This window comes from Miscanthus floridulus, chromosome 18 (genome assembly GCF_019320115.1).
Source record: "Miscanthus floridulus cultivar M001 chromosome 18, ASM1932011v1, whole genome shotgun sequence".
Lineage (NCBI taxonomy): Eukaryota > Viridiplantae > Streptophyta > Magnoliopsida > Poales > Poaceae > Miscanthus > Miscanthus floridulus.
The window spans coordinates 86,443,233-86,456,918 of record NC_089597.1 but is presented as its reverse complement, the minus strand read 5'-3'; positions in this window follow the sequence as shown (position 1 = coordinate 86,456,918).

The window sequence follows — 13,686 nt, the reverse complement described above, 5'->3', positions numbered from 1 at the left end:
ACATATATATACAACACTAGTACCACTAAGATACACTAGAGCATGGATAGTACTACAACTACTTGTACTAGCTATTATATGGCTGAGAATAGCACCAACTACTAACAATTGTCCTTCCATTATCATGGCTACAGCAAACGCAAATCAGCAGGTTATCTCACAAGACAATTGTTCCAAAATTGATAAAACTAGAAATGCCATTTTAAAATATCAATGTGTACTCCAGAAGGGCTGATTGTAGCTAGAGGAATAGGAGCAATTGATTCTTCAGGAGTCTCAGTAAAAGGTAAAGACTCCATACGCACAAGGTCCTAATCAAGAAATACTACAATATTAGTTATAGAAAAGAGATCACAAGATGTCACAATACAAAATTGATCTAATCTAATAAACAAGCTTACTGTTTCAACATTGCCATTTCTCTCGGTCTCAACAGTTTCGTGAATGCTCATGCTACCGCTTGGACCAAATGGATTAGAACTCATTCGATCAATAAAAGTCCAATTTTCTGGTCCAGGGCTAAATCGGAAGTAGAAGCTGCTCTCAGATTGAACCTATCAAAAAGTGAAAATAAATCAGGTGCTATAGTACAGTGAATAAGACAAACATATTACAACCACGATTTTACAAAAAGAACAAGTTACAAACATATTACCATAGAATTGACTTTTTCATGCATGTCATTGGATACAGCACGTCGAATCCCAGATATCACTCGATCAATAGGACAAGCTGTACTAGCACCTGATAATGGACCAACAGGACGCCACAGTTTAGGGTCTTCAACATAATTTCTCAAATCATCCTCAAATTCAAACATTCTAAAAGATAGAATGCTAGGACTATTAAAGTAAGGAGCCTTATTCTTTATACAAGGTTTCTCAACAGCTGCTTTCCCTGGTTAATAAAAAAGAAAATGGTAAAGAAGATTGAAAATTACAGGTGACAACAGCGGATATTGCACATGTCAAATACCATAATTGCTTTATTTCAAATGTGTAATTTACTGCTAATAAAAGTGCAATCTAAAAAGTGCTAACCATTAAGAATTTCAAAAGTGCAATTTAATGCTAAAGATAATGCAATCTACAAAATAGGTACAAACCGTTAAGATCCAGAGCAGGAGCTGTATTTTCATCCAATTCAATTTCTTTTAAACTGCAGGGGATACTTTTTTGATCTGAAACATGAGAATAGCACTTGAAGCAGCTTGGGTATTCTTCACTCCACAAAGACCGTGACCACTCAGATAACCAATAGGATTCTTTGTACTAGGTGCTTCTCCTGTTTGTCCTACATAGAGACCATGCTCAAACATGTGCCTAGGTTATATATCATATATTTGGTAATCATTTTTTTCATCAGCAGAACAAACCTAGGGCCTTCTCAACCATACTCATCGAAGGGGGCAGCAGCTGCTGCACTAGTTGCTTCACCTTCCTGAACCATAGGAATCGAGGGGGGAGCAACACCTCCACTGGTTGTTTTGCCTTCCTGAACAATGGAAAACAGATGTAACAAGTCTAGTCAGTAGGATATTTCCTTTACTTGATCACTGCCTTAGTACTGTCTAGCAGGATAAGACACAAGAGAAGACCATAGCACACTATCACATGGATAAGCATTCAGCTTCCGTGTCATCCATCAAAAATAAAAACAACATTGACAAACACATACTCACTTTTAGATGAAGCTTCTGACGTTTACTTGCACCTTTAGAAGTTTGCACTAGGACTTCCTCAACAATTATAGGATTGTCCGTCGTACCTCCAATTCTAGCATTATCAACATTTCTACGATTGAGGGGGTATTTGCGAAGCCTTGTAGAGAGTCTTTGTCGAGCCATAGAGCCTACACTATTGGGACTCAAAGATTGGGATGCTTTGCTTTTCCTCTTGTTATTACTTGTACCTAAAACTGCACCTGAAAATATACAAAAAAAATATATGAGCAAGAGATACAAAAGTTAACCGAATGCTGAAACAATGTTACAGAACACTTCATCTACCTAGAGCTGGTGAGTCACTAGAAGGAAGAATTTTAGTTGACTGGGATGATGCATTTTTTCCTCTTCCGATTCATTGCACCTGATTCTACACATGAAAAATATGCATAAAGAGTATGAACAAGATATACAAAAGTTAATTCAATGCTGAAACAAATGAAATAGAACACTTCATCTACCATGGGCAGATGAATTACTCAAAGGAAGAATCTCAGTTGGCTGAGAAGCAGCACAATACTCAGTACCAGAAGCAATGTATAAGCCATCTGATTCCATTTTCTCAGTCACAGAAGCTTCTTCCTTGGGATGGACATCTTCCACAATACCATCTACACCAGCAGCATCATCAACTTCTTTCACAGCTGTTTTACCTCTAATAGCAGTCATTCTTGGATCCAAGACATCTTCTGGAACAATACAATCTACTAGAGAAGGCAGTGGGGCTTCATCTTCAGTAGGCATAGCATCAACACCTCCATTATCAGCATTATCATGTGCTGGAGAAGCCACTCTGGCATTAGAATTCTGAGCCTCAGCAGGTGGGTCGGCGACATGACAATAATGCTCATGCATGTACTTGAACATTTTGGCAACAAGTGTGTCGAGACTCCTATAGCCAAGTCTTGTCAAGTGGTTTTCGAAAAGCTCACACATAGCATCTTTGTCCTATAATGTCAAGTTAATAGTACCATATGAATCATGTATTTTTCAATATAGAAGAATACTCATAAACATACTGGACAAGGCACCTACCTCTATATGGATGAAATCACAATGTTTATCTAGAGTATTCCTAAAGGAATCACGAGCATCTGTCGGTAGGTATGCTTCTACATAGCAAGTGTCCTCAATGGATTTCACCTACACAAAATGTATTCAAGTCAGCCATGATCTCAAAAACAACAAGAGATGTATGTGTCATATAATACAACATGTAATACAACAAGAGAACTCAAAAACACTAAAATCATCACATAGTTTGGCGGTGATATAACAGACAACACTTACCGGGCGCTTTCCATACTTCTCACCAGACACACGATCATAACAAGCATATTTGTTAATCATCGAGCCCTTCCAACAGAGGACCCTTGGTAGATTTGGGAGGGAGCTCATTATGTTTTCCAAAGTTGACAAAATCAAGATAATAAGCCTACAAAAGATTTCAAAGACATCACTAAAATAGGATACATATCCAAGACAAACAACGGAATACAGAGAAGAAAGGAGCAACACAGAAACACTTACATCAAGAAAGTATCTGCAACCACCAATAGTGCTTCTATTCTTCTTTCTGTAGTTTGAAATCGAAGCAAACAGCCAATCAAACACAAACTTAGACCAATCCCATTCTTTCACCTTAGATACATCAATCAAAGCACCAAGGTACTATGGGCTAGGAAGAGTACTAGAGTTTGCACACATAAAAGTGGACAAAGCAACAATCATAAAGTACCAAAACACATCATCATCTGACAAAAGTGTCACCTAACAACTTCTAGCCAAAGGTATTGAATAGGGGCAGAGAAGCCTCATCAATTTCAGAAAGAAACTTAGTCTTTGCAGAGTCATTATGATTTTCCCTAATGTCTTCCCCACCTATTGGAAGGCCAAAGAAAAGATGAACTGCCTCTGTAGAAAATGGGATCACTTTCTCTCCAACAACTATGTCACAACAATTCAAATCAACTTGATCTGCTATCCACTGCACAAAGCCTCTAGGTGCAGAACAACCTTCATACTCCAGCAAGATACCGAAACCCTAATCCTAAATAATCTTCTTCTTACGCTCATCCACTTTGACAATTATCTCTCCAAAATACTTACTATTGAACCTAGAGGATGCTCTCTCTGATGTACTTGCAGCAACACTTGATTTCCGTTTACCCCTGCCTCTGACAGTTCTGTTAATCTGAAAAACCGATGCAAAATATAATATAAAAATTCTAGTTAAGCTACTGAATTCAGTAAACATGGTGACAAACAAAAAAGAAGATTAGTTAGGTACTGAATTTACCTTTCCAGAACGCGCTCGGACACCAGACCATCTTGATTTCCCTTGTCAACAAACTTAGCAAACTAAAAGAAAAAAACCAAATAAATGGCTTGCATCACACTACAAAAGATATGGTGTAAATATATTATCATTCTTTCAACTGTTCTGGCTTAAAGAGAACAATAATACCTAGATAACTAGACGTCAAGGAATAGACCAAATAATAACATAAAAATAATTTCCCTGGCCTAAGAATTTTGTAACTAGTCTATATCAGACAACTGCGCTACAATTTAAATACAGGAATCTTCACCACACAAATTTCAGAACATACTCCAGATAAGGCTTCCTGCACATGCTTGAAAGTCTTCAGTATCTCATCAGTATCAATATCATCATCTGCGGGATTTCCATCCTAAAAAGGCAACAACATATATCATATTATTATAATACACAAGTGCACAAACAAAATAAAATCAAGTGAACTTAGTACCTCGCCAACATTCATAGAATCAGAGTTGTTGTCTTCTTCAGAGTTCATAGCAAAGTCATCCTCACTCTCACCATTTCCAGACTCAACATCAAAAAGAAACTCATCATCATCCATGGCTACATAACATAACAAAAAAATTGGTTAATGACCTCATTGCTAGCTACAGCCAATAAAAGAAGAAGCAAAACAACTAGCTCGAAAAGTAATTGGACGCTTATAGAACAAATAAAAAAATAACTGAGAACCTTCTTGAAAAAATAACCTAAAACTCCAAACAACTCAATGACATGAATTTTAGGACACAAAAAATGAACTAAGATCACTAGAATAACTAGATCCAAATATATTATATATCATAGTTCAATATAATAATTACAAGCCAGCAATAGTTGGTATTCATAAAAAACCCAATACTTATAATATCAACTAACCAAACTACAACTCAACATCATCACCATCATTTACACTAGGATACCTATATCGGCACAGAGGGCACGACTTATCGCTACCAAGCCACTCAAAATGCATATCTTGTGGAAGATATGCATACAAGGCAACACCCTTAGTGTCTCCATGGCAGCCTCTAAAGCAGCTTCGTCATCATCCTCTTTTCTGATATCTAAGACATCCAAGTAGATAGCACAGACATCGTCGTCTTTCAAAGGCACTTCTACTAAAATAGGTTCCCTTTCAACACGAGGAGCTGACGATTGAATAACAGGGGGACATGAAGAGCTTTGCATGCGCCTATCCATCTAAACTCAAATAATCAAAGATTAAAATATTAAAGCTACAATCAACATATTGGAAGCTTACCGAACAAATAAAGAAATAACAAAAGTACGGATTACAACTGAACTAGCTCTACACTGCTTTGTGCTAACACTACAGGTTCAGACTAGAAAGAACAAAACAAATTGATAGAGAGATTCCAACATATTTGTTGCTCTTATATTTGGGTTCTCTAGTTTTAGTTTCAGTTATAAAATGACTGTAGACAATAGCACATGAAAAATTAATATTACCAAAACAGGAGTGTGACTTGGAACTACAGACTCCACATACCCCCTGTAATCATACAACCTGTTTGATTTAGCAGATCAATACTCACTAATCCAAACATAGCATTCAACAAAATCAAACATATAAATACTCAATAAACCAAGCAGCTTATAAATTGTTTGGTTTCGTTTGGTTTATTAAGTATTTATCTCTTTCAACATGGCTTATGCTCAACACAAAAGAGATTGGTAAAATTACCATCTTATTTTAGATTATCTTATTTCAAAAACAGTTACACAAGTAATTAGTAAAATTACCATCTTAAAGGCACTATGGATACTACAGAAATTCAGTTTGATTAATGAATATAGAAACAACAATGACTGAACTCTAATATTCAGACTACACCATCACCATCACCGACATTGAAAAAGGAAAAAAGGTTGGGTTGCATGCCTATAAATTCATCACAGACCAAAGAATTGGCCGCAGCAGAAGATGCCTATGAGGTTGCCCTCAAAATTGAAGAAAAAACTTTAGCTCTAATCTAACAAACTTTAGCGCTAAATCTAATCCTTTGGGCCTTGTGTTTCGCCCCCAAGTTCTAACAAGCATTGAATTAAAGAGCAAAAATAAGAAAATTGCACATCTGACATAGTGCAACTTATACCTGCTGCTAATGCAATTTTGTTGTACATGTATACAATTTAAAGATCTGGCTCATGCAAGTATTGCTACTTTTACCACTATTAATTCAACTACTAGTTTTGATGTGGTGTAGGAACAGAGGTGCCTAGGAATGGCCATAATGTCACATACTAATTGTTTATGATGCTTTAACTTTATCCTACTGACATATCATCATTTATTACTAAATGCAGGCAAAGAATAGGACAAAATTAGACTGGAGCAGGAAGTATTATATATCACTAAAACTATGGATGAGCATAACTTTTAGCTAATATAAATGTCAACAATTAAGTTTAGGTTTAGGAAAAATCTATTTCCCATGAACTACAGGTGAAACCTCATAAATTTAACATTACTAAATGATGTACATCATCTACTACAGGTACCATATAGACATGCAAGTGAAAACTCAGAACCAAACTTTGATCTCAAAACAGTAGATGGGACAAAGAAGTTGTAGGAAACACTACAATTGATATACCAAACTAACCAGATACTAGATTAAAATATTGCTTCAAACAATCATTTACTCAGTGCAACTAGACATATGTCACTAAGTATATATGTTCAAATACATGCAGGGTGGACAGAATGCATTTGCAAATTCAATGTTAACAAATCTACATACATCATTTAGCCCAGGCTTACTAAGTAGTGCAACCACAACAAATAAGTAATTGCCCTATACAAGCAGACCAACTGATGCAGCAGGCACAGATCACTGCTCCGACTACCGCGATCCACCAGGCACAACTGAAAGGCTAAATTACTAACCAAGACTGAGATAATGTCTCTGCAGTACAAAAATTCTACAGATGCAGTCCATATTTGTAGAAAAAACTGAATAACTAAATCTCAAATTATCATGGAACAGATAACACAATAAATAGACAGAAAGATACTAAACACAACATGTGTATCAGACATTTCAGAGCAGTACAGAAAGAGAACACTGACAATTCTGAAACATAAACATAGAATGATTGATGAAACAAATCAAAATGCTCTCATGATCTTCAGGCAGCACATCGAGCAGGTTCCCGAGAAAACACACGTACTCCAACTCCTCTACCCAAGCACCATCCCTCGAAGCATTTCTACCCGCACTGCGCATCATCCCTACCCCATCTACAGGGGAATCGACGACATACAAGGCAGTGGAATCGACGATTCATCCCCAACCCAACGAAATCTACAACCAAAACCACCAAATCCAATGCAATTCAAGCCTGCTAACAACCGCGCATGACAATCTACCTGCCTACAACACCAAATCCCCTAAATACGAAGAAAATCCAACCTACACATCAATACCAGGCTACAACCCTAAAACCCCCACCCAAATCTCCATCCACCGAACTAGCTCAACCCGAAATCCCACAAATCCGAGCACTCTATGCCTCTGCCCTAAACAAAGTAGAGATCCACGAATCCTACACCAACACATCTTCCAGGAGTCCGAGACGAAGAACCACGAGTTCCCCCACACCAACTGCCGCTGCCGCCGATGAATTGCCTCGAGCGCAGGCCTGGAAGCAGTTCGGCAGGACTCCAAGATGAAGAACCACGAGTCCCCCGCACCAACTATTGCCGCCGTCGATGAATCGCCTCGAGCGCGCGCCGGGAAGCACAGAGTCGCCGACGACGGAGAGCGTGGCGAAACGAGGAGGAGAAGGGGAAGAAATGGGGGAGAGAGACGACTGCTCGGCTACCGGCGTGAGTCCCAAAAATACAAACAGTGTGGGCACATGGGTGGGCCCTGTGGGTCAGCGGGACAATGAAAGGGCACATCGATGGGAACTGACCAAACATCTTCCAGCCCTCCATCCACCGATCAACGCTGCAAAAATTCGTGCGCTGCCAGACAAGAAAACACACAAGCAACAGATAGCAATTCTGAATTTTTTACATAACTTTAGCATGGTAAATTTTGACCGCGAACCAAACAAGCCCATATTTACACATAGAAACACACATCAAATAAAAATATGCATTCTACCAGACATTTATTCATTCGATACACAAACAAGAACAACCAAATATCAATACCACATACTGTATTACTGTAGTAACTTCTCATCTATGTTCCAAGCATTAGTAGTGCATTAGTTCAATGACTAGTCTGGTACCTCCTTGGTACCAACAGCAGTGGTGTCTTCTTGTGGAATGCCAGGCTCCCTGCCTCCTGCATGCTCATGTCTTCTTTCCTCGCCCCCTCAGGGAGTTCCCAGTCAAAACAGTAAAGCAGGTTGGCCAAGATGAACTCGATGTTAGTCACAGCCATGGCCATCCCCGGGCAAATCCGGCGACCTGAGCCGAAAGGCAGGAACTCAAAATTTGCACCGTTGAAGTCGACGTCTGACCCCATGAACCTCTCTGGGTTGAACTCTTCTGGATCCTTCCAAATGTCAGGGTCCCTGCCGATTGCCCATGCGTTCACGATGATTCTTGTATTTGCTGGAACGTCATACCCTTTGACTTGTTGGATAGTCTCCCTTGGAAGCAGCAGGGTTAAGGGAGGATGCATCCGGAGGGTCTCCTTCACAACCATCTTGAGGAGCTTGAGCTTGGACACGTCGTCAGGTGAAGCCATCTTTTTGCCGCCTACCACAGCTCTGATTTCGTCCTGTACACTCTTCAGCACACTCGGGTGCTGGATCATTTCTGCCATCGCCCACACCATGGTAATAGAGGTAGTGTTAATGCCGCCGACAAAAGTGTCCTGGGAGAATGTTAGCATGCATCATGTGGATTTCAGGATTTGTAGTCCAAATGAATATCGTCATTTAGAGAGAACTAACTAATAATGAAATAATATATATATATATAAACTTACAAAGAACATAGCTTTCACATGGTCACGGGTGAAAGGCACCGTACTTCCATTATTGTCTTTGAAAAGCCCAATCAGTGCTTGCACCAGATCTGATCTTCGCTTTCCATCGCCAAGCTGCTCATCGTGAGCAGTGTTGAGGTGCCCATCAATGACTTCTTCCAAGAGTGCATTGAGCCTTTGGAATATCCTGTCGCGACGGGCGGTGACGCCTGTCAGGCGGTCGACGAAACGGCCAGCAGTGCTGGGGAAGAAATTGTCAGCAAACCTCACCCTGGGAACCCGTCTGTGGCTCCAAGGCCCAAGAGGAAGAGGGTCAGCAACACCAGATTGGCTGGGCCGGAATGGGCCTGCGTGACTTGCAACGAGAAGCCCGAGCCGGTGTGAGGTCCATTTCGTCGGCCCACTGGTTCGTTGCTAAGAGGGAAGAGTTGATTGAGTATATCAGTACGCAGCGAGAGGAAGAGGGGAGGAGAAAACGGAGTTGATGTATTTTCTTTTCTAGTAGCAAACAAGTACTTCTATCAATATACATCATCAGTTCTGTAACTCTTCCTTGAGTCCGGCCGTTCGCTACCGGCGAGCCTGACATTGGTACCAGAGCAGTCGACCCCCGGCCATCGTGCGTGCTGGAGATCCTCCCACCCGCCCATCCCCACTTCACCCGCCTTCAACACCCCCGCGGCGCCATGGATCCCGTGGTCCGCCAGATGTTCGACGACCTGATTCACCGCTTCGATGCCTTCCGCTCCGAGTTCGACGGTCTCGGTGCCCGTCTGGATCGACGCTTCACCGAGACGGATGACGTCCGCTCCGAGCACGACTCCGCCGTCGACCGCTGCCTCGATTCCTTAGAGCAGTTCGCCTCCGCCGAGTACACCGCCACCATCATTGCTGACAACTGGGGCGGCCACTTCTCCGAACGCGTCAGCGAGCTGGAGGAGCGCGTCCATGATCTAGAGATGGTCCGCTACGTCGAGATCCAGGACGAGCGCGATAAGCGGGTTACCGCCCTAGAATCCACCTCCGAGGCATTCGCCGCTTGGCGTCCCCGATCGAGAGCTCCCTCTTCACCATTCGCTCGGAGGTGGATCGGCTGTCCAAGCTCTGGGATCGATCCAGCGTTGCTCCTAATGGTGGATCTCCCGAGCCCAAGGGTATTCTGGAGTTGGTCGCCGGGCGCGCGCCTACCGGAGCAACGACCGACTGGCCCAGTGGGCACGGTGTCGCCTCACCAACACGGGATGCGGGGTATGGTTCGGTCACGACCATAGCCCCGTTCCTGGCCAATGGTACGTTACCCGCACCTAATCCTCCTCCGCCGCCGTTACAGTTCCATTCTCCGCCTCCTCCACCACCATATCCTCCCCCTCCGCCTCCGCTTCCATACCCTCCCCAGCCTCCTCCCCCACTGCCGAACCCATACCCCTCACCATACTACCAGCCGTCTCCGTTTCCGCCACCGCAATTTTCTCCCCATTCCAATCCACAGCACATACCTCCTCATCTCAATTCCCAGCAACCTAATTACTTTCCCCATCAAGCCAATCCAAATTTAGGCCAACTCCCTAAGATGTTGTTTCCTCAATTCGATGGGGATAATCCTAAGCTGTGGCTATCCCGTGTGCGTTCCCACTTCGAAATGTACTTGGTTCATCCATAGATCTGGGTTCGTGTGGCCACTCACCATTTCACCCATGCCATAGCTCGCTGGCTTCAGTCTGTCGAGTCTGAAGTCCAGAACATATCCTGGGAGTCCTTTTCTAACCTCATCCATGAGCGATTTAGCCGTGATCAGCATGAGCTGCTCTTACGCCAGCTTTTCCACATTAAACACACTTCCACCATTTCTGATTATATTGAAAAGTTCACCGATCTTTTTGAACAGCTCAAAGCTTACAATCCTCACCCTGATAACCTCTACTTTACAACACGCTTTGTTGATGGTTTACGCGAAGAAATTCGCTATGTAGTTATGGTTGCTCGACCCCAAAACCTCGATATTGCTTGTACTCTTGCCTTGTTACAGGAAGAGGCGCTGGACCAAGGTGTCCGCAAGGAATTCAAGTGCTTGGAAGCGTCCCTGTTCGCTCACACAGCAACAATCAAGGGTGCTCTGCCCCTGCCTCTTCCACCCTGACGTTCCCAAGCTATGCAAGATCCGGTTCCTGAGAAGCGAGTGCCAATCAAGTCTACTTCCATTGACGACAAGCTATCCACACTGCGGAATTATCGGTGAGCACGTGGACTCTGTGTTCGTTGCGGCGACAAGTGGGCTACAGGCCATCGGTGTGCCCCAGTACCACAAGTGCATGCTCTTCAAGAAGTTTGGGACCTGTGCTCCGAGGCATTCCAGGAAGCTGCTGATAGTCCAATCCAAGATGCTGATCAGCCCACCGATGTTCAGGCCTTCATGATGCTTTCCTCCGTTCCAGCCTCTGGTTCTGTTGCTCCCAGAATAATGCAATTCAAGGGATCCTTGTTGGGCCGTGACATCTTCATTTTGGTAGATTCTGGAAGCAGCCATTCCTTCTTGAGTTCCAGCATTGCAACCGGTCTACCGAATCTGAGTCCTCTTCCTAAACCAATGACAATAAGAGTGGCTGATGGGAGCTCTGTTCTCTGCTCTGCTGAAGTCAGCTGTGCTGAATGGTCAGTTCAAGGCTACACTTTCCATTCTACCCTGCGCATCCTGTAGTTGGGCTCTTATGACATGATTGTTGGTATGGATTGGTTAGAGGCCTTCTCGCCTATGAGGGTTGATTGGAAACACAAATGGATGAGCATTCCTTATGGCCAGCAACATGTCATCCTTCGGGGCCTATTGCTAGATTCTGATCAGCATAGTCTCCTACAGCTCTGTCACATCGCTACTTCTGCTTCTTCACCGGACACCCCTGAGCTTCCTCTAGCTATCCAGCATCTCATTGAAGAATTTTCTGATCTATTCCAAGAACCATCTGATCTGCCACCTCACCGCCAATGCGACCATCATATCCCTTTGGTTCCCGGTGCTCCCCCAGTGGCTCTCCGTCAGTACCGTTACAAGCCGGCGCTCAAGGATGAGATTGAAAAACAAGTTTCTGAGATGCTACAGTCCAGCTTGGTACAACCTAGCTCTAGTGCTTTCTCTTCCCCGGTGCTCTTGGTCCGCAAGAAAGATGGTTCATGGCGGTTCTGCGTTGACTACCGGATGCTCAACGCTTTGACTGTCAAGGGTAAATTTCTTATTCCAGTGTTGGATGAGTTGGCCCACGCCCGCTGGTTTTCTTGCTTGGATCTCTGGGCTGGTTTTAATCAGATTCGTTTGGCACCCGGTGAAGAACATAAAACAGCCTTCCAAACACATTGGGGTCAGTTTGAGTTTACTATCATGGCCTTCGGATTGACCGGCGCACCAAATACATTCCAAGGCGCCATGAACACCACTCTCTACCCCTTGTTGCGTAAGTGTGCTTTGGTTTTCTTCGATGACATTCTTGTGTACAGCCGTACTCTAGAAGACCACATTCAACACCTTCTCCAGATTTTTACCCTGTTAGCAAGAGACCAATAGAAAGTTAAGATCTCCAAGTGTCGTTTTGCCCAACAGTCCATTTCATACTTGGGACACATTGTCAGCCACAATGGTGTGTCCACCGACCCCAGCAAGATCGAGTCTGTCCAGCAGTGGCCTCCACCACAAAATATCAAAGAGCTCCGCAGCTTCTTGGGGTTAGCCGGTTACTACCGTAAGTTTGTGCAGCACTTTGCTACATTGGCCAGACCTCTGACTGATCTTCTCAAGAAGGGATCCATATTCTTTTGGACTCTGTCGATGGGGAACCCTATGGGCCCCCCATAGACCATACTGCAGGGAGGTAGGCCTTGGTAACAAGGCCTACAGCCCAATCGCCAAGAAGAACATGGAGCAAAGCAACGTGCAAAACCAAAACTCCAACTCAAACTATACAAGGAAAGGCACCCGAAGCGTAGCTTAGGACTCTGACCTTGTATCCGAATAGGACATAAACAACGCCTCTCAGCGCCTAGACTATAAAGGGCTGGTGAGGGTACCCATTGTAAGAAGAGAACGCATACCCGATACTCAAAGCAATACGACACAAACAGGCTAACGCCAAAACTGGACGTAAGATTATTACTCGACCAAGTCGAGGGCCTGAACCAGTATAAATCGTGAGTCTCTTTGCGTAACCGCCGAATTCCGCTATTCGCTGAAGCCCGAACAACTGTCCCGGGTACCCCCGTGGTAGGCTATCGGTGGTAAAACATCGATAGCTGGCGCGCCAGGTAGGGGCTTTCGACGAATTTTTTCTCGAGAGTTCAGCGGACCTCAACCTCAAGATGACCTTTTCGGCAGGAACAACCTTTGTCTTCGGATCCTAGATCTGCAAGGCTGACGGCGACGGCAAGCTTCGTACCCATCTCTGAGAAGAAAAAGAATTCGATGATAAAGTTCAATACAAACTCACCGAGAAGATGATGAAACTCTCAACTTCAGATACAACTCGGAATAAGGAAGAAAGCGGATACAAAACCGACTCTGAAAAAGAGATACAACCCGATTCCAAGATAATCTTCATGGCACAAGAGCCAAGCCTAATTGGACTCAGAGACACAACAACGATCGTGAAGGGATACGACCCGTACAACTCAAAGAAGAACTT